The sequence below is a fragment of the Anolis carolinensis genome, chromosome 3 (genome assembly GCF_035594765.1).
Source record: "Anolis carolinensis isolate JA03-04 chromosome 3, rAnoCar3.1.pri, whole genome shotgun sequence".
In the NCBI taxonomy this organism is placed as follows: domain Eukaryota; kingdom Metazoa; phylum Chordata; class Lepidosauria; order Squamata; family Dactyloidae; genus Anolis; species Anolis carolinensis.
The window spans coordinates 83,279,005-83,305,029 of record NC_085843.1 but is presented as its reverse complement, the minus strand read 5'-3'; the positions used below and the strand labels follow the sequence as shown (position 1 = coordinate 83,305,029).

General features: G+C 40.8%; 1 long non-coding RNA gene across 2 annotated transcripts; it reads right to left on the bottom strand.

Annotated features, from left to right (window-relative positions):
• Positions 1-861: 861 nt before the first annotated feature.
• Positions 862-24,323, bottom strand: LOC134297483 (uncharacterized). 2 transcript variants are annotated; one of them, XR_010004242.1, is made up of 3 exons: positions 15,942-24,323; positions 2,340-2,509; positions 862-1,348 (listed from the first exon to the last, which is right to left on the bottom strand). It is a non-coding gene; the product is annotated as an uncharacterized LOC134297483 (long non-coding RNA). The 2 variants fall into 2 exon arrangements; XR_010004241.1 differs by lacking the exon at positions 15,942-24,323 and having other exon boundaries at positions 2,340-5,100.
• Positions 24,324-26,025: the final 1,702 nt, after the last annotated feature.

The window sequence follows — 26,025 nt, the reverse complement described above, 5'->3', positions numbered from 1 at the left end:
TGATAAGAGTCTGCTTACAATCATTCCAATCTTTTCCTGATGGTGTAAAAGAGTTTCATATCACCTATCAGATTGCTTCCTCTATTTTGTGCTTGCTGACAAATGCACCTAATAAATGTCAATCAAAAGGAATCTGGTTTATTCAGAGATTGCCTCTAGCTTCTTGAGCACACTGAAAGGAAGTAGTAAACTCATATCTGTTCTCTTTCATGTTGTTTTCATTTTAACTTCTGACCCTCTCTGCAAGATTTTTCTTATTTTTTACTGAATTGAAAATGCATTTACATAGGTCCATTTACTGCATGATCCAACATTCCTCACTCTAGTTTTAGGAAGAGTTTTCTTTAAGTGCAACATTACAGCAACACTTTACCAAAGAGATCTTCTGAAATATAATAAAATCAGTATTTCACTTAATATTTGAGTAAGGTGATCCCTTGTCTTTCAACTCTTAAAGCATTCCACTGTTAGGTCTTCACAGTTGCATGCTCATAATTTTCATCAAGGCTCAGGTAAGGGTGGAGAATATTTCAAATATATATATATATATATATATATATATATATATATATATATCACATTAAAATAAAATTGCAGCTAGGTGGACAGCACCTGCTAAAACCCTGTGTGGGGTTCTAGCTCACATTTTTCATTTTGACAAGACCACATCTACACAAACCCAGAATTTAGGAATGATCCAGCATGCTGGACACCAGATTGGGCCTGACAGGAGTCCACAAAGGGACCCGCTCAGCTGCCATGGAGATGGGATGGTTTGGCACTGCTAGGTAGCCACCCTAAATGTCACTACTTGTCAAGACCCAGGCTACAGAACACCAATAACCATGCGCAGAGGCCAGATTCTATCTAATATCTTTATTAAAGGAATATATAAAGTCAATAAAAACAAGTGAAGAATATAGTTCAGAAGTAGACCTTTCAGGAAAGGTCAAATATAGTCCAGGAAAATAATGTCCAATATGTGATATTAGAGTCCAAAGTTATAATCCATTAACCGAAACACACACTTTGCCAAGCAATAGTGTAGGGAGATGACAAGGTCTTTTAGTCCGTTGAAGCTTGACAACAAGGCTGGAGAACAAACTAGATTCTTGGCAAAACAAGACTTGATACGAGGCAAACAAGAAGCAAGAACAAGGTCCGTGGCGAGGTCCGCGGTCAAACGTGAAACAAGGCAGGCTTGGAACTTGGTCCGGGAAACAAGGAACTGGGATTACTAAGTCCACACACGATCTCACTCCTCAAGCTGACGAGTTGACTCCGCAAGGTTTCCTTTGCGGCAAAACACCTAAATAGGGTCTCGTTTCCCGCCAGAAGAACCCTTTCCCTGGAGAACGAGAAGTGAAACTCAACTCCGTCCAGATGCATGACTCCTTAGAATTTCCCAAGGGAAGCAGACCTAATCTGCTAATTGTTTGGCTGCGATTCTGAGACTCCGGCGATTAGCCTCCCTAGCTCCTCTATCTCTATTATAATTGTCTTTTCGGGAAAACGGGGGAGAATTCTACCCAAGGCTTGTTTGGCTGACTTCTTGAGGGCAAACATCCTCCAGGTGCAGGGGCTCCGATTCTGGCTGAACCGGTGGAAATCCCATGTTTTCCTCTTAGTCTGCCACAATAGTACTAGGAACGGGACTACAAGGCCCATGAGTCATCACACTACTGCCCTCTGGTGTCTCCGGCCATGAAACAGCACCTACCTTTTCTCTGTCATCCATTCTGACATCAGCCACAGTGATGGGCGAGTGGGGGAGAGAAAGACATCCCCCTCAACCCCCTCTACCTTCTCAATGATCCCTGTCATTCTGGCCGATGTCAGAGCGAGTGAAAGGGGGAAGATAGGTACCATTTCACAGCCGGGAACTGCTATGATATGGGGTAGGGGGACAGGGAACTGTCATCCCATGTGATTTGGCCACCTGAGCCTTGGGAACATGGGATGGATGCCCAGACAGTTGTGACCAGTTCCTGTCAGAAACCGGTCCAACTGTCCTCACTGGGGCAGGATTTGGGCCTTCACCTGACTTTGGGTAATCCAGGGCAAGGCTGCATGAAGATGGCCTTGTCCAGGGTTACCCCAGATCAGCCTTGTCCAGAATATAACTGGATATGCTATAGATATGCTGCAACATTTATTGTGATTAAGAGTTGGGCTTTACGTACTATATCCAAATGCCTTAGAAAGAGGCTGAAGATGCTTGGATACACGTAATGATGCTCCTGATTGCCTGAACAACTTGCCTGACATTAAAAGAGAATCAACCATGTCTTCTTCTATCTGGTCCTCTGGAAGTTTTGGAATACAACTCCGATACTCACTTATCATGAGATATGTTGGTTCAGGCTTCTAGGAGATCTCGCATACCCAGGTAATTTATGTCTCTGTCTGACCTCATTTCGTTGTTGTTTCCATTTCCTGTGGTCAGTTTTAACTTGTTGGAGCAGATACCGCTCTGTACTGTCATAGTAAAGAGTCCAGAGAAAGAAGGCTGTGGGACAGAAGAAAAGTAAAGTGTATTCGTTCTCATAATTTCTAACAAATGAATGCATGTTGGAAGATAGTAACCAATCTCACACTGGTATGGGGAGATATGGAATGTAGCCTTAAATGATAAATTATCAATGGAACTGAGGGTATTCGGGGGAAAACTAATAGATCTGATTTTGATTTATACTGGTCAGTTTTCATTAAATATGTCCTAGAAAGTGAAAAAGGAAAACAATACAACCTTGTTGGTCAAGAATTTTGGATATGACATTTGTTTAATGGTTCACTTATAAATCTTATGGTAAAGGAAATGATACTTGTTCAAGCTTTGGTGGCAGGATTATGTGTTTGTAAAATGTTCATTGTTTGGTGTTCTGTTTTACTGTAAGTTGTTAATGTATGTAAATAAAAATTCATTTAAAAAAAACAAATGAATGCATGTGCATTTACTAACTAATCCTATTCATGTCTCTTGACATGAAACCACTATGAATCCTACTGACTCTTGTGCCCCAGAACATCATGCTGGAAATGTGATATGACTTGTGCTGATTTGTTTTTAATATAAAAGAGGACGCCTATATATTCTTGAATGAACATCTGATATCAGACACACTTTAAATTAATCTGTTTCCTCATTTATATTTAAACAATGCATTTGTGCCCATGTTGAACCACAGAGTGGGTCCTTTCCCACTATGCAATTATAGCACTATGGATTCAGCTTAACTGCATGGCTCCTGTGGGATGCTGCAGTGAAGAATTTGGTGAGGTGCTAGAAGGATTCTCTGGCAGGGATTTCTAAATAGCCCTTCCTAAACTGTAAATCCCAGAATCCCATGGTAGCTAAGGTGGAATGATCATTCTATAACAGCAGTTGTGAAAGGTCCCCAGGTGTTTTGGCCTACAACTCCCAGAAATCCCAACCAATTTACCAGCTGTTAGGATTTCTGGGAGTTGAAGGCCAAAACATCTGGGGATTCACAGGTTGAGAACCAGTCCTAGAGTAATATGACTCTAAGTCTCCCTTATGACATTTACAAGGGGAGGATCAAGGGTACAAGATGGGAACAAGTAATTCGGATTTTTCATACTTGCTGGTTCTCACTGACACTTCCAACTGTTCTTGACCTTTTTCAGCTAGTTGTTTCTATAGCTGCCAGTCTATGATCAGAAGGAAGACATGGCATTGATGTATATTTGGAAAATGTACAAGAGGTAAATGTTTAGACTGTAGGGAAAGAGTCGGAATCCTTTCCTCCTGTCCATGGATTTCCCCTACAAATCACCCTTACCTACTTTTGTGTTAGTAACTGTTGCATTAGATTGTTGGCAGTACCATACATCTTTCACAAAATTCAGTTACTTACTATATTATCTTCTTTACCCTTTTCTTTCATTACTGCCTCAATTTTTTTTTAAAAAAAACTTAGCTCATAATGGCAAGAAAGTTAAATGGATTATTGGTAAATAGTGTAAAGATTATTAATAGAACACTACGGGGCATAAGTGCAGTGAAGTGCAATGCAAGTGTTGGATTTCCTGCTAAGATTTCCAGTATCTTATTTATTCCTGACAACCTGAAACCCTTTGCACCTTTGAAAATAACATCATGCCTGAATATCCAAACTGGAAGCACTGCACTTGTTGAATTTCAAAATATCACTGGGCTGTTTCAGGCACAGAAACCACAAGAGTTCATGTGGGTGGACAGGTGTGGCAGCCCTAATTAAACAAGAAAGTTACAGTCTCGAATTGTGCCCCTAATAGCAACACATTGTGATTAACATTGTTGTCACTATCTCATGTCTCAGGGATGCCACAGTGCAGTCATTTTGGAAACCTTCTTGACCATCTTCCATATCCAAGTAGCCATCTACTCTAATTATAACCTGTTCCAGTCTTTTATACTCGGCTGTATATCTGATATTATTATTCATTTCCTTCAGGTCGAAGAAAAAGTATTTCTTGGCAAAGAGCAGCAATCAAAGAAAAAGAGATGGATGTTAGCAAAAACCAGAAAGAAAGAAACATGTCTTAGTTTTGATTTAGCTCTTTGTAAAACAAGCCATAATGAGTCTTTAGAAAAGAACAAGAAAGTTGTGGTTGTACAGCGTAAGTGTGGTGTGTGATGTTTTGCTAGCAGTCTGTCTTCACTGTCATCAGAATGCAGTTTTTCTAGACTTGCTGTGGGCCTCAACACTTTTCTTGGAAATGGAGGTTATGTTGACACCCACAGGCCAGCAATACTTCTCGCAAGAAAGAACATGACTTTATATTTGATTCTCTTGAAAGGAGATTAGCAGCAATATGATTTGGAAGAAGTGCCAGGTTCATTCGGCCATCACCATTATTTTTCTCTTTCTGTGCCTTTGCTCTAGCACGTAGGTGAAATGAATGAAATATTCTTGGCTTGATTTTATACAGACACAGAGTACAAGGACAGTAAAGCTCACACTGTCAGTAAGGGACAGGCCTGCAGAAGTAAACTGAAAGCTTCTTTTAGTTCCATTTCCCCTGCAGCCTTCTATTATGTTATAGAGCCTCATCACACAAGAGCAGTGGTTCTCAACCTATGGGTCCCAAGATGTTTTTTTTTTTTTTGCCTACAACTCCCAGAAATCCCAGCCAGTTTACCAGCCGTTAGGACTTCTGGGAGTTGAAGGCCAAAACATCTGAGGACCCATAAGTTGAGAACCACTGCACTAGAGTATGGGAGCCCCCAGTGGCACAGTGGGTTGAACCCTCATGGTGGCAGGACTGCTGACTTGAAGGTTGGGTTGCTGACCTGAAGGTTGCCAGTTTGAATCCAACCAGGGGAGAGCACAGATGAGCTCCCTCTATCAGTTCCAGCTCCATGCAGGGACATGAGAGAAGCCTCACACACACACACACACACACACACACACACACACACACACACACACACAAACCTAGAGTATGGATCCACTTTAAATCTGGTTTCTGCCTCCTGCAGAATCCCTGGGCTTGTAGTTTAGGGAGGGACCTTTAAACAGCAAGTTCCTGGGCCTCACTAAATGACAAACCCCAGAATTCTGCAGGAGGCAGAAAATGGATTTAAAGTGGATCCATGCTCTAGTGTGATGAGGCTGTAAAGCCTTTAATTAAGATTACTACAATATATGACCACAGGAGCAAGACTAGTTGTGAGATGCAAGGCTTTTCTGGCAGGAGGAGTTTTGGTATCTCACCGCTGCCACCAATAAATGTTATGTAAAAGAGTCACGAGGCTTTTCAGGCAGGGGGGAAACTTTATTTCAAGATCCCAACCTCTGCCAACACATATGTATGTATGTGCGTGCGTGAGGCGATGAGGCGATGAGGGAGATGGATGGAACCTGACTTGTAATTCACACTTGGAAATACGCTATCTGTGTCTCTGTGTCACCTTTCTTTATGTGTGTTTGTTACAGGGTTTGATTTTAAATGTCTGTATATGTCTCTTCAATGTGTAAACCAAACCTGGAGCCAATATGTAGCTTCCAACTTCTCATGGGTTACATAAATATAATCTCCAGCCAACTTCCAGAAATGTAACTTCAGTCCTGTAACTTGACACGAGACTTCAGTATATAAGTTGAAACAAAGTAATGTTTACTTAAGAATTCTTTTGCTCATAAAGCGTATTTGTTACAAAGTTATTTATTTGTTCGACTTGGATATTCTTGCTTTTGTCTTTAACTCTTTTGAATACATAAAACTGTTATCATATAACTTTCAGAACAGTTTAGCTTATTTCAGCTTGGTTATGCACTTTCTTAAGTTTCAAATGTATATATTTTCTCCTCAGCCTTCTGGCTGGATAACTTATTACCTATAGCCAGGACCGGCCCGAGGAAATGTCAAGGGGTACGTAAAAAGTTTTTTTGCGCCCCCTCCCCTGCGCCGCAGTGGCCAGGACTGGCCCTGCCTCCCGCGCCCTAACCCTGCCTCCTGTGCTAGGCGGCCACGCCTCCTGTGGCGTGGGCGGCGTGGGAGGCGGGGCCAGGGCGCGAGCGGTACGGGAGGCAGGGCCAGACGCGGTCCCGCCTTCCACGGCACGTGTCCTGGCTCAGCCAGGCTGCGGTGGGAGTTCTTCCAGGCTGCAGCCTGAAAGGACTCCTGCCGCAGCGGGCGCGCGCCATGGGAGGCGTGGCCAGTCCCGCCTCCCGTGCTGTATCCCAGCCACAGGCTGGCCACGTTCAAGATGATGACACTGAAGGGGACTTTGGTTTCCAAGATGGAACAGAAGAGGATTCTGGTTTTGGGATGTTTAAGGAGCTTCACTGGCTGCCATTTACTTTCTGGGCCCAATTTAAGGTGCAGGTTATCACCTACAAAGCCCTAAACGGTTTGGGACCCACCTACCTTAGAGACTGCATCTCCCTCTATGAACCCACACGTTCTCTTTGCTCGTTGGGGGAGGCCCTTCTCTCGCTCCCACCACCCTCACAGTCACGGTTGGTGGGGACGAGAGAGAGGGCCTTCTCCGTCGTGGCCCCCCGGCTTTGGAACTCTCTACCTAGAGATCAGGCAGGCCCCTACCCTCCTCTCCTTCCGGAAGAGCTTAAAAACCTGGCTGTTTCAAAAGGCCTTCGATGTTTAGTTGTTGCTGGATTGATCTATCTGTCCATTCCATAATAGTCCCATTGTTGTTGTCTTGCCATTTTATACCGCACTTTATTGTCCAACTGTGAAATTTCCTTTTCCCATTTCGTATCACTCTGCATTTCGCCTGGGATCTACGAATTAGTCTCCTGTTTTTAACACTGTATCCTGCTTGTTGATTTTAATGATTGTTTTTATTGATGTTGATGTTTTTTACTGGGATAATTGTTTTATTGCTTTGTTACTGTTTTGTTTGTTTTATCGGGCCTGGCCCCATGTAAGCCGCCCCGAGTCCCTTCGAGGAGATGGGGCGGGGTATAAAAATAAAGTTATTATTATTATTTATTATTATTTTGCAGCAGTCTGAGCCTCCTGTTAGAGACATGCAGTTTCACTTTGAGCAGGATGACCTGCTGGCCCCAGAAGAGTCAGATAACGGTCAGGCTGACATTCTTCCTTTAGGAGTTTTTGAGGAGGATCTGAGTGTTGTGAGAAATAATGAGGAGGAAACTGGAGAGCTGAGAAATAATGAAGGAACCGGGGCAACTGAAGACCAGGTGCGAGATAACAGTGCCCCTGAGCTGTCCAGGCAAGACCGTTTGTCTTGGCGGGGTTCTGAGCTTCGCAGAAGTGACCGTTAGGCGCGCAAAAGAGAGCTTTCGAAAGAATCAAGCTGTGGGAAAAGAAACGCATTCCTTGGTTGTTATTAAAAGAAGCCTGTGCAGACCATGCCCTTTGTCAGAGCAATTCATCGCTTCATCTGTGTGCATGTTTCCCTTGCCAGCGTTTTGGAGTCTAGGGCCTTGTTTTGTGCTTTCTAAGGACTACACTTTGCCTCTGGGATTACTTTGCATTCTTGGACCCTGTTCCTTGCCTCCTATGGATTAATACCTTGCTTGGTGGATTACTTATATTTCTGGACCTTGTGTTTTGGATCCTGTGGACTAAGACTTTGTGCTTTGAACTTCATGCTTTGGATTCTATGGACTAAGACCTTGTGCTTTGAACTTCATGGACTAACTCTGTGCTTTATGGATTATTGCTATTACTTTGCCTTTTGAATCAATGGACCTTGCCTTTTGGATTGATGGAGATTAATGTACTATTGATTCCTTTTTACCTTTGGACACTTTTTTTACAACATTGAATTATCTTTTGATTGCTTGCTTGGTCTATATTCTGCTTTGCTTTAATAAAGACCTTAAAAGACTATTTGTGTGTTGACTGGGTATCCTAGCAAGGTGAACTTAGGCTGAGGTGCGTCATCCCACGGGGTGCGCCCTGGCTGGGCAGCCAGGCTTTGTGTGGTGGAAGGACGGCCGCCACACGCAGCCTGGCTGCGCCAGGGCGCGCCCCACGGGAGGCAGTGCCAAACCTGGCCACACCTCCCACATTGCGCGACCCCGCCTCCCGCGTTGCGTGACCCTGCCTCCCATGTTGCGCAGTCCCACCTCCCAGGGGCTCAATAGCGCCCCTGGGAAGGTGGCGCCCAACAATGGGGCGTGGTCAGCGTGCCGTGTTGGGCCGGGCCTGCCTATAGCCGCTCTTTACCATCAATAACCTGACTGAAGCTTAGTCTCAAAGGACTCACTGTCCCTCAGTTTCAACTAACTGGGGGTTTAAACTCAAAATAGCCACTTTTTACTTCAATATAACAATAAGAGCTACAAACTTAAACACAGATCCTCTTCCCTGTAGCTCACCCGGCTAGAGACTAAATAATCTTCAAAATGTTCCCTCTTTTTTCCACTCAGCTAGCTTTGCCCCTTTTCTAGCTAGCCACTCTAAAATGGATCCATTTCTACTGAAAAGGGCTACATATGCATGGTGACGCAACAACCAATCAGATGTAGCCAATTCCTGCCTGCCCTTGCCATAATATCAACATTAACTAACACAGACAAAAACTCCATTATACTGTAATTAGCTTTTCCGTTACACTATTGTATGCACAGAAATGGCAAACTACCGTAATTCCAAAGAGTGTAGACTGGCTCTTGTAACTTACAGACTGAGTTGAAATAGACAAATTATCAGTGTTGATTAGTCTGAAGTCATTGGTGACATTTTAAAAGACCAGGAACCCCTTACTGGCTTTTTTGCAGGAAAAAAGAGAATATTTTGCAAACTGTAGATTTTGCTAATTAATTGGTTTAGTTAATATAAACAGTTCAAAAAGTTATTTTACATAGTAAGATATATAGCCATCATTAGAAAAGTGAAATCCAATGTAATGCTTTTATTTCTGTTACTTCCTGTTCTTTCTTTCTATTACTTTTGTTTGTTTAAATATTTTCACCTCTTTTTATTATATTTGAAAGTATCTAATAAAATATTACATGAAATAAGGCTGGCGCAACTTCAAACACTTCAGTTTTGGAAGTGTAATGTTTACTTTTTGTTGATGGGTCATGAGTTCAGGCTTTGCCTGTACTATTTTCATTGCAGAAGACTTCTTGCTTCAAGTGTGTGTGTGTGTAATTGTGTATGTGTGGGTGAGGGTGTGCTTGCCAAACCCCAGCTTCCACCTATTTGGCAGCATACAAGCTGCATATGGATAGTCTCTGTTCACATGGCCTATTAGGTTTGTGCAGTTTCTAAGCCTTTAGGTTTTCTGCACAGATCCAGTTGAATTCACAGAAGTTCAAGGAAGAACTAGAGCAGGACCAGGGAACACCACATGCTCGTCAACTACAGTTAATATGCCTGTTTCTTGGGAAATGAAGGGAGATCAGAAGAGTGTGTGGAATGAGAGGTGGTGGGACTGAGAACAGAATTATATTTTTCCATTCATAAGAGGCGGACTTTCCATCACTGGAGATTTTAAAACAGAGGTTGGATGCCCATCTCTTGGGACTACTTTAGTGCAGGATTCCTACTTGGGAGGAGGGATCAGACTGGCCGATTCTTTAAGTCCCATCCAAGTGTGTGATTCTATGGTTCAGCTGCTTGACTCTACGACAAGATCCTAATACAAGATTCTAGAATGTGGGCATTTCTCTGTTGGTAATATCTGTCTACTATCTTGTTCAATGTCTTCCTTTATTCTTTTTGTGTTGTGCAGCCCCAAGAATGAATGGTAGAAAATCCCAAAACACTAGAGAGGCATGAGACCAAAGGCCTCCCCAAAGTCAATGTTAATGAGGAACATGTAAACATAAGCAGGGTTTCACCTAGGCATTCACCCTGGGACTTTGCAGGTAACGGAAATGCAGAGTAGAGTCCAGAACAATATAGGATGCCACTGGCCATGAGAATTAATTCTAATGCAGACTGTGGAAAGTTACTTTTTTGAACAGCAACTCCCAGAATCTGGCTGGAAGACTCTGGGAGTTGTTGTTCCAAAATGTAACTTACTCATGTTCTGATCAAATGTGGACTGATTCCTGCTGTATTCAACAATAACATGGTCATATTTGATGGGTAAAATTATCCTAAGAGACTTAATAATAATTTATAAATGTGAGTGAAAAGGATTTGGTGTGGGATTCATAACAAGGAAGTGACTAATTGTCTCACAAGGAAAGTATTCCAGAGGGGTGAGGCTGGAAACATTACCAAACCTCTTGTTGCAATGCAACCTAGTAAAAGCTGCACAGAGAGGGATATTGAATCTATGGACACTTCCTGAGTATAGCTTTCAGTCATAACACCTCAAGCTGTCAGATATCAATCCCCAAAGAAGGGCTGGCTTGATTCATCACATGGGCAGGAGACCTCCAAGGAAAATATAGGTAGCAGGAGAAGGAAGCTGGGCTGATGATTCAGTAGGTGGTACTTTTCTTAGTGAGTCAGAAGCAAACCACCAGGTCTTGAGCTTGTTACTGAGATGACAGGGGGCTCTGTGGGACACCTTCAGAGCAGTCTTAGTGGGGCAGAAAATCGGACAGATCCCACACTGCAGCATCCAGAACTCTGCCAGAACATAAGGAGGCAGGATGAGGAAGTGGCCTGGGTTTGTGCCAATGTTTCTCTCTGTGGTTTGCAATGGAGATGGAACTGCCAACAGCCTGTGACTGGTTTTAGTAAGGGGCCTAATCCTGGGTCCTCGTGGTTTCTTTTGGTTTCACAATAACTAAGTAATAACCAAGTTACAGTAGACATACAGCACAATGTGGAATATCATCACTCCTTTAGCAATGCTAAGATAACTGTTCTAGTTTTATAGACACAGGAGTCAGAGGCCTGCCTACCAAGGTAGCTTGCACTCTAGACTTGTAGCATTTTTATTTTTCTCACACCGAGAAGTAAATTATTTAGTTGTGTGTGCATGCATCTTCATGTTGCCTATCAACTCATGTCAACTCTGTGAATTACCTAAAAGGTGGTTTTGTCAGTTCCATTCTCTGAAATATAACTTGCCACACCTGGTATCCTTTGGCAGTCCCCCATCCAAGTGCTAATAAGAGATGTTGGACCCTGGCCTGCAAGACAGCACATTAGTGCAGATGCTTATAGGCTCAGAAAATGGTCTGCCAATGAAATAAAAACTAGAAACCAGCAAGCTTTACACTAGAACCTTATATAGGGCTTTGATCATGTGTGTTTGGATTACATATGTGGGTATTTCTATGATATGCATATTTATGTATGTCTAACTGGACCAAATTTGGATGAAAATCCAGGCTACCAATTGGGATATTGATGGCTGTATCTCTTTATTTATTTCGTGTCAAAAGCATTGCATAACAAATATATTTAGAAATGATGGAAAAAAAATAGAGGAAATCACAAACAACTAAATAGTTTTAGACCAGAAACGGGCAACAGCAACCGCATTGTCCATAGCTTTAAACAACTCCTCCTCCGTGCATGAGGCAGGACATTGTGGGCAAGCATACATATGCGGAGTTGTTTGTTCTGCTCCGCAGTCACACAAGGTGGAGGATTCCTCCAGGTAGTGCCACCTTGCCAAGTTGTCTTTAGATCTGCCCACTCCACTTCTGAGTCTGTTCAGGGACTTCCAAGTTGCCCATTCTTGGTTTGCCCCTGGAGGAAGACCCTCATGGGGGGCCATCCAGTTAGAATTGCCAGGTTTAGCTGCCCAGAGGGACACCCTTGCTGCTGCTGGAAGAACATCAAGAGGAGTGGTGGTTCTCATGAAGCCCTTCCTTGATTTGAGTCTACTGGGAGGAGGCTGATAGTCATGCAGTGGGTGGCTTTCACAATGTTCAACCTTATTTCTCTCACAGTTAGCAGCAACTTCCCGTCGCATGTCAGGAGGGGCAATGCCAGCTAGCTTGTAGAGTTTATCAACAGGTGTAGGTTTAAGGCATCCTGTGATTATTCTGCATGTTTCGCTGTATCTCAAGGGGATGGTAAATCTCAACTACAGAACTATAACAGGGGTATTTATTATATGATGTTTTCTCTCTTTTGTTCTTCTCCCCATGGGAGACCATTGGAAACCATTTATTTTACAAAAAGTTATCAGATTTTTGAGTGTGTTTGTAAAAGAATAACTTTCCATATGGTCTCCCATCTGAAGAGCAACAGAAGAGGAACAATGTCATGTGAAAAGTCCTGTTGCTATCCGGCTGTAATTGTGATTAACCTGCCTCATGTGATAAACTCCTCAGTGAGGTTTAGGAATCAGCAAATGGCATTTAAGAGACTGAGTTAGCTTGGAAGAAGGTCTGAGTGAGAGTGAAATGTTTGTTTTAAATGTATTCAGTTATTATCTTTTTTGTTATGTTCAGCTTCTATAACGAAGGTGGAGGCATTATTTTTCATTCAACCCTCGTATATTAAATATGGTAACTAGTTGTTTGCAAGTAATTACTTACATGATCTGAGTAGGAAATGGAATGGGTTCTGCCCTGTGTTGTCTTCTGCATCAACCACTATTCACCAGTTGTTATTCTTTGTGCAGTACTTCTTCGGACTTATTTGTGAGCCTGTCTATGGAAACGCTCTTCAGATTGGCATGCAACAAAGACTTAATAACAGAGAACAGTGCTCAGGCAAAAATCTATGGCAACTCCTCAACACAACATGCTGCCTGATTCAAGTTGGCTTTCCCATGTCTTACCAGGGGTTCCTGGGAACTCTCTCTGGCTAGACAGGGACATCAGGAGACTGGGATGCTGAATGCCTGGGAACGCCAGAGTGTACTTGAGGAATGTCAGAGTCCTATGCTTCCTATGAACCAGTTGCTTGGGAGCTGAGATCACAGAACTGGGGAATTCTGGCTTCTTGTCTTGAAAAGACTTGAGGCAGGAAAATAAAGAACAGGCAGGAGGCTTAACAATGCAGGAATGTGATGGTGGATAGAACCTGCCAAAGTGCAACAAGCCCAATGCACTGACATCTTAGACAAGCAGAAAAGTTGTTGGAACAGTGTGTGAACATGTCTCTTTGTATGTATGGATTCAATAGCTCTGGGTACATTCAGATCAGAGCTTGCTATAGTTACTTTTTTGGACTTCAGTGCTCCCTTGCTAATCTGCAATTCAGGTTCCGCGGATTCGCTGTATCGCAGATTTTTCCATCCGGCCCGCCCTCCCCTTGCAGGCACAAAAGGGCCCAGTTTGGGGCACGTGACCCGGTCCACGCTTCCTCCTCAGCCACCTGCAGGCAGTGCCAGTGGGCCCTGCCTGCACTTCATTGCCCCAGGAACAACAAGGACGACAGAACAGTACGTTTAAAGAGGAAAAGAGGGAGGGAGGGAGGCTATATTTATTGAAATAAATATAGTGCTGCTATATCGCGGTTTTCCACTTTTCGCGGGCAGGCTTGGAACCTAACCCCCACGAAAAGTGAAGGAGCACTGTACAATTCAAACTCCCCCAGAAAGTTAAAAAAAATTCAAGAAGTTGTGATCAAGAAATACAAGAAAAACTTAGCAGGAATCAATAAGTAGAACTACTAGGCTATACAGAGTCATACAGGATTGCAGCCATAGTATGGAAATTAATGTCCTGTTTGTTCAAAAATTTGGCTGTGTTCAGCAGTAATTGACTGGGTCCTAGCTTAATGTAAAATCATAAGTCCATTTCTGATGTCTTTTTAAGATTCGTTTTGTTGTGTTTTGTAGTGATACTGTGTGTAGAGAAGGAGTATGCACTTACTAACTGAGCACACTTCTAGCAATACAGTTGGGCTACTTGGCTGGTAGAATGTTGTTTCACTCAACTGTGGTAGAATCAATGTGTCAGCTTTGTTCTACACATGAACACAGATCAGGCAATATATCAACTCTTGATTACTTTGAGACACATGAGGAACATCACCCGAGTGCACAGGCTGAATTGAGACACATCCATTTTAAAGTCAGATCAGGTCAGGTAAAACAGCCATTTTGGTCTGTAGTAAATGCTGATGGATAATGTCCCATTTCCACACATATCAGCCCTCTACACTGCAGTCATATAGGTGATATATTTTTGCACAGGTTGCAACTGGGTCAGGTATTACAATAGAAAAATGAAATACAGATGGTAAATGTTATTGCAGGGTTCTTACTCTATTGCTGGCAGCACTGCTATGATGGAACTTTCCTCTCAAACTCTGCAGTCCTCAATGTCACCTCACTGTAAAGGGGTTTTTAGTATTCCAGAACAGGTTGTTGGGGTGTTGTGAGTCCACAGTAGAAGGGATTGTGAACTCACAACAAATTTTTGATTCTGCTAAGTTAAGCAGTTCCATTGATGGAAATCCTTGGTTGTGTTCAAACCGAGGCATCTTGTGTGCAGGCATGGTGTGCACTTAATGAGTTCTGAATTATTCTAAGGTCTTGTCCCCAAAGTCAGAAGTAAACTCTGTTTTCATTATCTCCCTTTGAATGCTCAAAGGGAAGATGGAACAAGCACCGTTGCAGGTTACTAGTCAATATAGAGAGGAGGGAGGAAGAGGAACGTAAATACATTATGTACCTCTTTCAACAGTTGCCTCATAGGTGAGACCAGAAGGGATAGAGGAAGTTTTTTTTTAAGATACACAGGAAGGTGGGAAGCAAGACATCAGAAAAGACAGTCAGAGAAGAGAAAAGTGGGTGTTTTTTTTAAAAAAAAAATGTCAGTGCCACATATTGGCCCCTTTCAAAAATAAAACAAATAATGTTTAGTTGAAGAAGTCATCTACTGGTTGGCTTTGCCAAGCATAGACATCTGGACAGTGATGATAAAAAGCTTTCCCTGGAGAACAAATTGCTTATCAGACTGATGCAGTCTGAGGAAACATTTTGGTACAAATGATTTTGAGTTCTATAATTGTGGCTGCCATAAAAGATTACTCCATTCCAGGTACTTCCTCTTGGGTATCTCAAAGCCGGTGTCAGCCTTTCTTTATCAATCCTAAGTGTGGATTTGAATCTTATATTAGTTTACATGTTTGCTCAGTTTTTAGTGTTTTTTAGGAATGTGATAGGAGTGTATATGTAGGAGGGGGGAAATCCCATGACACCTTAAAGATTAACAAATTTGCTGTAATGAATTAGTAGTCTAAGATGTCATAAGATTCTTTGTTATTTCTTTTAGCTTAGCATTCTATATGTTTTTACTTCTTCCCACGTTTTATCCATTTCTTCTTTTGAATTTACCTTTTATCATTTTATTGCTGCTTTTTGGTTTTCCATTTTCCATTAATTTGATCCTATATTCTCAATCTGTTTTTCTCAGAACTGATGAAAGCATTGGGGTTTGAATGCAGAGTATCTATATTAAAGGCCCTAACACTTCTAGAGCAAATAAAGCCTAAAAATCAAAATTATACTCTGAGGTTACCATACTTTGAATGTATCATGAGATGACATGTATTCTTAGAAAAGGCTTTATAAAAGTCTTTACAAAATGGGAAGCAGTAGGAAAAAAGGAAGACTATATTACCAGTTGATAGTCACAATCAAGGAAGTCAAGCCTAGAATTTGCAGGACCTGAAATTGAAAAAGGCAAATGTATATCTTGGAGTTTGAACACTTTGGGAATGCACTTTAGGAGAAAGCAATAATTATTGTTTCTATTTTTGTCTTTGAAATAAATTGATTAAAAATAATTGTCTGGCCATCTTAGATTTGTATCTAAGATTTATGGATCTATAAATGCTCCATATTCAGTAAGTCTACATACTCATGATTGTAGCACTGTTACCATCATCATAAATACTCCCTTAGCCCACCTTCACACCCAGCAGCCACATCAGGTGAAGGAGGTTTGTTCAGTTGTCACTAGGAATGTAAGGAGGTTGAGATTTCTTGCCTTATCCCACTGCAAGAATCGGAAACAGGATCCACACTGCAGTTCCTCATTGCAACCCCATTTCCTGGTGGGAGGGGTGGAGATAGCCTCCTCCTTGTGCCCCAAATGACAGCTGGACAGACCTCCTTTGCCCAATGCAGTTGCTAGCTGTTAAGATGAACTTGGAGGGTTGGGGCAGAAGACATTGCTTACTTACGTAGTTGAAGGATATTTCTTGAAATGTGCTTAACAGTGCCTTCAGGTGTGATTTTATCATGTAAGTAGTGAACTCTGGTAGGTTCTGTGTCTGTGGAGAGGTGATTCCTCTCCACATTTAGTTTGAGCTTTATGGGAGCTGTCCAAAGTGCTAGAACTTATGATGGCACCCTAAAGAGCCCATGAGATCTTTGTTTAGCTCTTCCACAGTTATCAAAGTGAGATGGTAGTCATGACTTATGTGCTTGGGGTGTCAGGGGTAGAGATACATTTATAATGTTCTCACCTACCTAAGTTAGGAAGTTAGGCCATTCTGTCACATTTTGCTTCCATAACAAAACAAAAAAAAGCAAAAAAACAAAATGGTGCTGCTTCTTATCAAAATTGTTGAAGGGACTGGGCCTGAAGGAAGAAACCTAGGCTATTGATTCCAGGGTAGCCCATTAGCCATCATACCTGAAAAACTACTTTAAAAAGTAATCTTGTTACAGAGCCTCTAAAAGTAATTTATTATAATTCTGTTCTGCAGGTGTAGCATTATGATAAGAGAATGGCTAAAATTGCCTTTGTATAAGGTTGGGGGGAAAAGACTGGCAACACTTCTAATAAATCAATCAAACACTTTTTGTTATTTTAGAAATTACAAAAAATATACATGAAAATATTTGTTTACATTCTACATTAGCTACTTAACAATATCTCCTGGACTGATCCCTCCAAGGCCACCTTAAGCACCAGCAATCAAATAGAGCAAGATTGATCCATTCAGCTTCTGACTGGGGTGCATGAAGCATGACGATTCTCCTCTTGCCAGCAAATGAGGCTGTGACAATTTGAATCTGGGCTCCTGTCATAAGTCCTTGTCGTAGCCTCCTTTGCTGGTGTGAGGAGGTTGAAACATCATCCTATTTGGACTCCAGTTAGCAGCAGGATAGACTTCTTTGCCAGATCCAGCTGCTGGCTCTGAAGATGAACTGGTTTGCAGCTTGAAGTGGGGTACAACACGATTAAAAATGCCCAGATAATATATAATACCATTAAAACATATATATTTAAATACAGAGTGCAAAGGATACAACATGATACTAATAGATGTAGATTACAATTCATAGTTTAAAATGTATTGAATAAGTCTACCAGAGGACATAGGACTTCAATTGTGCTTTAAATTTTGACAGTTCATTTAGTTTTCGGATCTCTTTCGGTAAGTTATTCCACAGTCTAGGGATTCATAACTCTAAGTTCCAGATATATAATTGCATTACACTTATTAAACAAACAAAAAGGTAATATAATTCTTACCCATTTGTAGCATCATCATGCTGTCATTACCAAAAGAATAATGAATCACAGGCAACCATATTGCTTAGATCACATTGCTTCTGAGCTCTGATATAGAACACAATTCCTTCTTGCAACACCTTGTGGATGCCTCATTATCCTTAGCAATGAGAACTGGCACAGGTATGAAAACCTAAAGTTAGGAACAGGTCAGTGTTCGTATTCATTGAGAGATTCACACAGCAGAGATTTGAAGCTGGTTTACAGAACTTATGGGTAAGGCAATATGGAAGAATGAACTTTGAAAGTCAGATGGTTCCTGCAGTCAGTAGGCCATCAGATAAATCAGCAAAGAACATGATGGAGGCACTATGAAGACAACTTCCTAAAACTTTAAAAAGGCAATGCTCTTAGGTATCTTAGAGGCTCTTCAAACTACTACATGTGTTATATATTGAAAGTATTTCCGAAAAACATACATGTAATTTTTAGCATCAGGTCACACTGCTCATAAATTGATCTTTTTTGTTTATTGAGTAAGAATGATGACGATATCACTAGGAATCCAAGCTGGAGCATAAAAAGGTTTCCTATTCCCTCCTCATTTGCCCTAATCTGCCATTGCAAGTGCTGCCTACTTATGGAATAATACAAAGCAGAAGACTCTTAATCTCATGCTGTTAGTTGCATAGTCATTAATTGGTTATAAAAGGAATTCTTGAGGAGTGACTGGCTTGTTGTGTAAAGCAGAACAAGTATACACAAGATAGTTGCTACAGAAATAAAAGGTGAGCCACCTGACTTCTTTGTTGTGCCATTAAAATTTGGGCACTCAGATATTTTGGATACTTTCCAAATCTAAGGTATACTAGGGTTGTTCTTTGATTAACTGAGTTGAAACAAGGGTCTGAATTTTCTATAGGTCTGAACTAGTCTTTGAAAAAACTACTTTTTTTAGCACAGTGGTCATGCTGACTAAAAGACTCTTGGCTTTATATTTGGAAAAGTAACTTTCTGAAGTTCTAGGCCTGATATCACACACTAAGGCTGGGGAACCTTTAGGTCCATAGATATAAAAGAACAGCTGCCCTCATGTACCTCATTGTTAGCCAAGCTGGTTAGGCCTGATGATGGGATATTGGTGAGGGGATGTTGGATTGAGACCAATGCATGTCACAGTCTGAGAAACTGCACAAAAGGAAGGTTGATAGCACGGGTGCAATATCTTTGATTCTCTAGATATTTTCCAACTATTTCTCATAATTGGCCATGTTATGTGGGATTGATGGGAACCGTAAGCCAAAATACCTAGAACTAAAGGCTTTCTTTCCCTGCTGCAGCATATAAATTATGCTGCTGTTGCTATGTGCCTTCAGATTGACTCCAAGTTATGGTAAACTCACCCTAGGGCCTTTTGGTAAGAGTTGTTCAGAAGTTTCCATTGCTTTTCTTTAAGGCTGAGAATGCATGACTTGCCCAAAGTTGCCCAGTATGTTTCCCTAGTGCCCTGAAGTCTTAGTTCAGGTTCTTTCTTGGAGTCAATCTGAAGGCACACAGCAACAGCAGCATAATTTGTCTTGCACATGTCATGCAGCATTCTCCCATCAGATTGGACACATCCCATCTGTAAGAAGAGAATATCTGCTAATGAAAAAATTAGAATGCACTTTTGTCATGTCCTAGGACTATCTTTGGTATGTCCCATTCACTGACATGTAGGGAATCTTGATATTGTCATCTTATTTATTTATTTATTACATCACTTCTACCCTGCCCTTCTCACCCATCAGGGGACTCAGGGCAGCTTACAATATAAAAATACATAAAAACAGTTTACATCGCATTTAGAAATTCATTTAAATAAAAATTACATTACAATTAAGAACCTACATTAAAAACCTTCATAATTATACATATAAATATACATTCACAGCAAGTTTCAAGTCCAAATGGGGTCTGTCATGTCATCTTCAGTTACAAACTTTTTGTTCCTTCCATCTTCATTCTTAGCAATGAAAAGGGGGAGAGGAAGAAGGATGAAATGGCTCCACAATTTCTTTTAGTTCTGAGCAGAAGGAGCCTGGTGTCTAGAATATCCCTCATTGTGGTAGATTAGAAAAGTCACATTTAGATTTCAGTCACCTTTCCTGCACTATTCAATTTTAATAAGAAAGATTTCTGAGTTTCCTTTTCTTTTCCTCCACCCTTTTAGGTGGATTATACATTCCAGCACTCCAGCTAGAGTTAAATCTTACTGTCTTATGTGAATTTTGCATTTTAAAAACTCCTCCGGGCATTGCACCCCCCTAAAAATGTCGTTCCACCACATGATTTTTTTTTGTCATTTGGCTCCAAATTTCTAGCATTGCAGAGAGTGAGGCACTGATAATCATTTGCACTAAAACTCCTACTCTTTGTTTGCATTGCCCCTTTCCTTTCAACACGCAATCCATATCTATCTCTAAATGCTCAACTGCAATTCTAGAAAGTGGTGACTGAATCAAGATGTTTTTAGGAGAAGGCAGAATTCTTATGAGGGAGCAATGTTCTCATCTCCGCTCCCATAGCCATTCCTTACATGACAGCTGTAGCAACTAAAAGCCTTCACATTTCTGCCTCTCAGGTTTACCCTACCACCACCACCAAGTCTGTACAGGAGGATAAGAATAACTAGCTAGTTGGAAGGATCACCATGGCAATGCAGTTGAAGGTCATTTACATACATATAGATTAGTTGTATTGTTTTCTTCCTCTTCAGACTGGCTGGTGACCTAGTGTGATGGTGCATATTGGTGCACTGTGCCATTTCTTTGCTTGGGCATCTGGATTTGATTGATTACACATGTTCCTCCCACCTGTTGTACCATTTGACATGATACTTCTTGACAGTCTTGCACACTTTGCTTGTGGAATAACCCAGAAGAAACCACAGATGTGGGATCAAGTCATGGGTGGATGTGGGTTAATAAAGCATAAGGGCAATGATCCCTGCCACAGGGCAATGGCTTGAACGGGATGTCCTAGTGCTGTGGCTCTGTGGTTTGAGACAAAATATACAGCATTTTCTTTAAGCAGTAAAAGAAGTCAGCCCAATTTCCCTTGGGAGTTGCTTTTAAAGTCTATATCCAGCAGAGGTCAGAGCTGCACTACTGAACATACAGTTCAAAAGACATTTATTTAAGCATTTATTTAGCTGGCTTTTGGAACAGGAACTTTTGTCGGAAGGAAACAGAAGACTTAAACTCCACTTAAAATCAGAACTGTTTGTGGCGTAAAACAGGCTCCACTCAGTAGCTTGCTGTTCACAATCTCTGCTGTCAAAATTCGGCAAGTGCTTTTCAAACTGCATTTCAAATAAGATGTTTTTCAATGTTTTGCATAAATTTAAACTTTTCCATTAGTGGAGCTGTGGGGAGAGAGAAGCGATAACTACAAGGTTACAGAATGTGTTTACTTACCAATTTGGAAATAACAGCAGTGTCGATGCATTGAATTTGTCATCTGCTCATGACTAGCAGATGGTCCTCCTTCTTTACAAGTAAACTGCATGACTCACATGCAGTTTGCAAAATGAAGCTTGCACTCCACTGGAAGGAAGAGGTGGACATCCATGCTGCCAGCCCATATGATGCATTTGTTATGCACCAGTCATCTTCCATTATATGTTCTGAAGGAATACACACACACACACACACACACACACACACACACTAGCTTGGGAACCCGGCGATGCCCGGGTTATTTGAAAAAGTCATTATTTGTCTTTAAATGTTATGTATTCTCATTGTGGAGTGGGTGAACCACAGTTCCCAGAATCGTGGTTCAATCCTCCCCAAACTTGCCAGTATTCAAAGTTGGCCATTTTGGATCTGTGTACCAAGTGTGGTCCAGATCTGTCATTGGGTGGTCATCGCCTGGCTGGAGTGCTCTCTGGATGGGGGTGAACTACTACAACTCCCAGATTCACGGGACAATTGTCTTGAAACATCTGTCAGTATCCACAGCAGACAATGTTCAGTCTGTGTGCCCAGTTTGGTCCAGATCCATCATTGGCTGGGTTCAGTGATCTTTAGATGCAGGTGAACTACAACTCCCAAAAGCAAGGCCAATTCCCACAAACCCCTGCAGTATGTTCAGTTGGTCATGAGGCTTCTCTGTGCAAATTTTGGTCCCGGTCCATTGTCGGTGGGGGTCAGTGTTTCTCTGGATGCAGGTGAACTATAACTCCCTTTCCCCCAAACTTGTCCAATATCTTGTATTGGTTATGGGGGCTCTTTGTGCCAAGTTTGATCCTGGTCAATCATCAGTGGGGTTAGATTGTAGGTGAACTATAAATCCCAGTACCTACTACTCCCAAATGTCCAGGCCAATTCCCTTCCAAATCCACCAGTATTCAAATCTGGGCATATCGGGGATGCATTGCAAGTTTGGTCCAGACCCATCATTGTTTGGGTTCATAGCGTTCTGGGTGTAGGTGAACTACAACTCCTATGAATTCCCCAGTAGGAGTCACAATGTTCTGACTTGATACAGGGTAAACTACAACTTCAATCCCCCATACTCCTCCAGTAAATTTAGTTGCTGCTCAGTTCTACTGTGTTTGTTATGCAGACAGATTTGAAAGGGAAGGGCAGTAGGCGGGATCATGCAATTTCCACACCAATGGAGAACTCTGGGATGCCTGCCTGTGGTGGAAAAAGCAGAATCTAGGATGAAATGGTCCCCAAATGAAAGCATTCCTTGGGTGGTGGGCCATAGTGTTTGGGGAGGACATTGGGCTACATTGGGCAGGGATTGGGCTACATGTTCATGGAGCTCGCTGTAACCGCAATGTCAGTGGACGGGAGTGACTTGCTGGCTTCTCAGCACTGGGAACTAAAGCCCGTTTGTGGAGGCCAGAGACTGTGTGAGCGGACACCTGTGCCACATACATACATACAGGTTTTCACTTTTATTATAGCTATAGAATAGAATATAGAATATATAGAATATAGAATAGAATAGAATAGAATAGAATAGAATAGAATAGAATAGATATAGAAGATATAGATATATAGATAATAGATATAGATTAGCTTGGGAACCCGGCGATGCCCGGGTTGAGTGGACACCTATGCCACATACACACATACAGGTTTTCACTTTTATTATGGATAGATAGATAGAAGATAGATATAGATATAGATATAGATAGATAGATTAGCTTGGGAACCCAGCAATGCATGGGTTGAGTGGACACCTGTGCCACATACACACATACAGGTTTTCACTTTTATTATGAAAAGATAAATAGAAGATAGATATAGATATAGATAGATATAGAAGAAGAAGATGATATAGATAGATGGATATATGTGTGTGTGTGTGTGTGTGTGTGTGTGTGTGTGTATGTGTATGTATGTGTGTGTGTGTGTGTGTGTGTATATATATATATATATAAATAATTTTGGCCTAGGACAAAACAACAAAACTACACATCCCAGAAACACTAAACTTGGCAACACAACCCCTCAACCATGCCTCTATGTTCATACAACAAAAAGAAAAGAAAAATAAAGTCCTAATTAGAGGGAGATGAATAATTGTTTTTTATCCAATTGCTGCCAGTTACAAGGCTAAACTCTGCCCACTTGGTCTCCTAGCAACCTACTCAGCCCAGGGGACAGGCACAGTTAGGCCTCAGGCCTCTTCCCCACTGCCTCTAAGATACAGATTATCTGATTTTAACTGGAGTATATGGCAGTGTAGACTCAAGGCCCTTCCACACAACTATATTACCCATTTATAATCTTATATTATCTGCTTTGAACTGGATTATCTTGAGTCCACACTGCCAGATAATTCACTTCAGTGTGCATTTTATACAGCTGTGTAGAAGGGGCCTCATATAATCCAGTTCTAAGCAGATAATATAAGATTATAAATATACAGTAGAGTCTCACTTATCCAACATAAACAGGCTGGCAGAACGTTGGATAAGTGAATATGTTGGATAATAAGAAGGGATTCAGGAAAAGCCGATTAAACATCAAATTAGGTAATGATTATACAAATAAAGCACCAAAAAATCATGTTATACAACAAATTAGACAGAAAATGTAGTTCCATGTGCAGTAATGCTATGTATTAATTACTGTATTTACAAATGTACCACCAAAATATCACAATGAATTTAAAACACTGACTACAAAAACATTGACTACTAAAAGGCAGACTGCATTGGATAATCCAGAACACTGGATAAGCGAATATTGGATAACTGAGATTCTACTGTAATATGAAATAATTACTGTGGTAGAATAATACAGAACAATATAATCTCTAAAACCAGGACAGTAAATAAAGAGCAACACTCTGAAAGTAGGGAAATTGGGAATTCCACAAAGGAAACAATCAGGGCCAGCTAACACCTCCCAAGAAAGGATTCTTCCAGAAAGGAAGCTGAGAAGGGAGTGAAGCAGTGTGTATTACCAAAGTCATTATTATTACTATTATAATTATAATAATAATAATAATAATAATAATAATTATTATTATTATTATTATTATTATTATTATTATTATGTTGCTGTGAACCATGAAAATGAATACAATCTGGCTCCAAGTATTCAAAAACACTAAAATCAGAATATATAAAAATTACTGTGGTATAATAAAATAGAACAATACAATCACCAAAATCAGAACACTAAATAAAGAACAACACTCTGAAAGCAGGGGAATTCCACACAGGAAACAATCAGGGCCAGCTAACACCTCCCAACGAAGTATCCCATCACCAAACTCTGGCAAATCCTGTTTTCTCAGGGCCACAGACAATAGAAGCACATAAAATAACGCAAAGAACAGCACTCTGAAAACAAGGGAATTCCAGACAGGAAACAATCAGGGCCAGCTAACACCTCTCAACAAAAAATTCACTCAGGGAGGAATCAGCCAGGCTTTAAATCTGCAAGGCCATTACATGCTAATTATTTTGCCTAATTGCAACATTCATACTTGCCTCCAATGGATGGAATGGTGTAAGCTTCATTGTCCTTAGTGGCTAATAATTAAGATCTAGCAGTATGATCATATAACAAGCCAATATGTTCTCCTATCCATATATCTCACTGATATACTCTTTTCTTTGCCTTTTGACAAATAAAATAGCGAGTTTACTCAGTTCTGCTAGTTTGCTTTTAAAAGACAGAGTCTAGCCCCTTTGCTTATTCTCCACTCTTATGATCTGCAGCCGTGACTTCAATAGTCAAAAAATGAAATTAATGATGGAAGAAAAAATCATCATAGAATTATTTCTTGCTTATGATATCATCAAATCATTTTTCTTAACCCCTTCAACTTTCTATAATGAAAGTATATGTATTAGCCACTTTAAAGAGTTCAAATTATAACCTTCCAAGTTATGCAAGAGCAAGATAATATATACCTTGACAATGATTCGGATAACATATCATTTTGAGTTAGCATGCCATTTGCTGACATTTTCTTCAACATCCCATTCAACGTGTCCTAGTCCTTAATCCATGAAACTTTCATTCCAACAGTGCTTCTCACAACTTTTACTATTAACTTTTACGTAGGAGAATATGTAAGATGTATATATCGGAAACAGCAACATATGATATGTGAAATGTCATCTCTTCTTGACTGTTAAAATATTGAAGATTTTTTTTAAAAAATGAATTAATTTATTAAATTGCTAAATATGGAAATAAATTAATCTTATAGAAAATGCCCTAGCATTGAAGGCATTTTAAAGTAATGGTTTTCAAGATGTGACCATGAATGACGCTGATTAGTTCATCTTTATGAGGAAACCAAGACTTTCGCCACCCTCTGCAAATCTCTAGTATATGGATAATTATTTTTAACAGATAAAATTAGTTGTTTACAAATAATAATAATAATAATAATAATAATAATAATAATAAGAAGAAGAAGAAGAAGAAGAAGAAGAAGAAGAAGAAGAAGAAGAAGAAGAAGTTTATTTATATCCCGCCTCCATCTCCCCCAAAGGGGACTCGGGGCGGCTTACAGCAAAATCAAAATGCAAATTACCATAATTATGCAATCAACTTATGTGGGGATTGAGAAAGTGCATCCCTAGCATCACATTTGTGACTCCCTTCCCACCAAAGTTCCCAGACCTTACCCTTAATTCAAAGTTTTGGGGGTCAAAAATAAATTTCCCACAAAAATCTTTTTGGGTTGTTGAAGGCTTTCATGGCTGGGATCA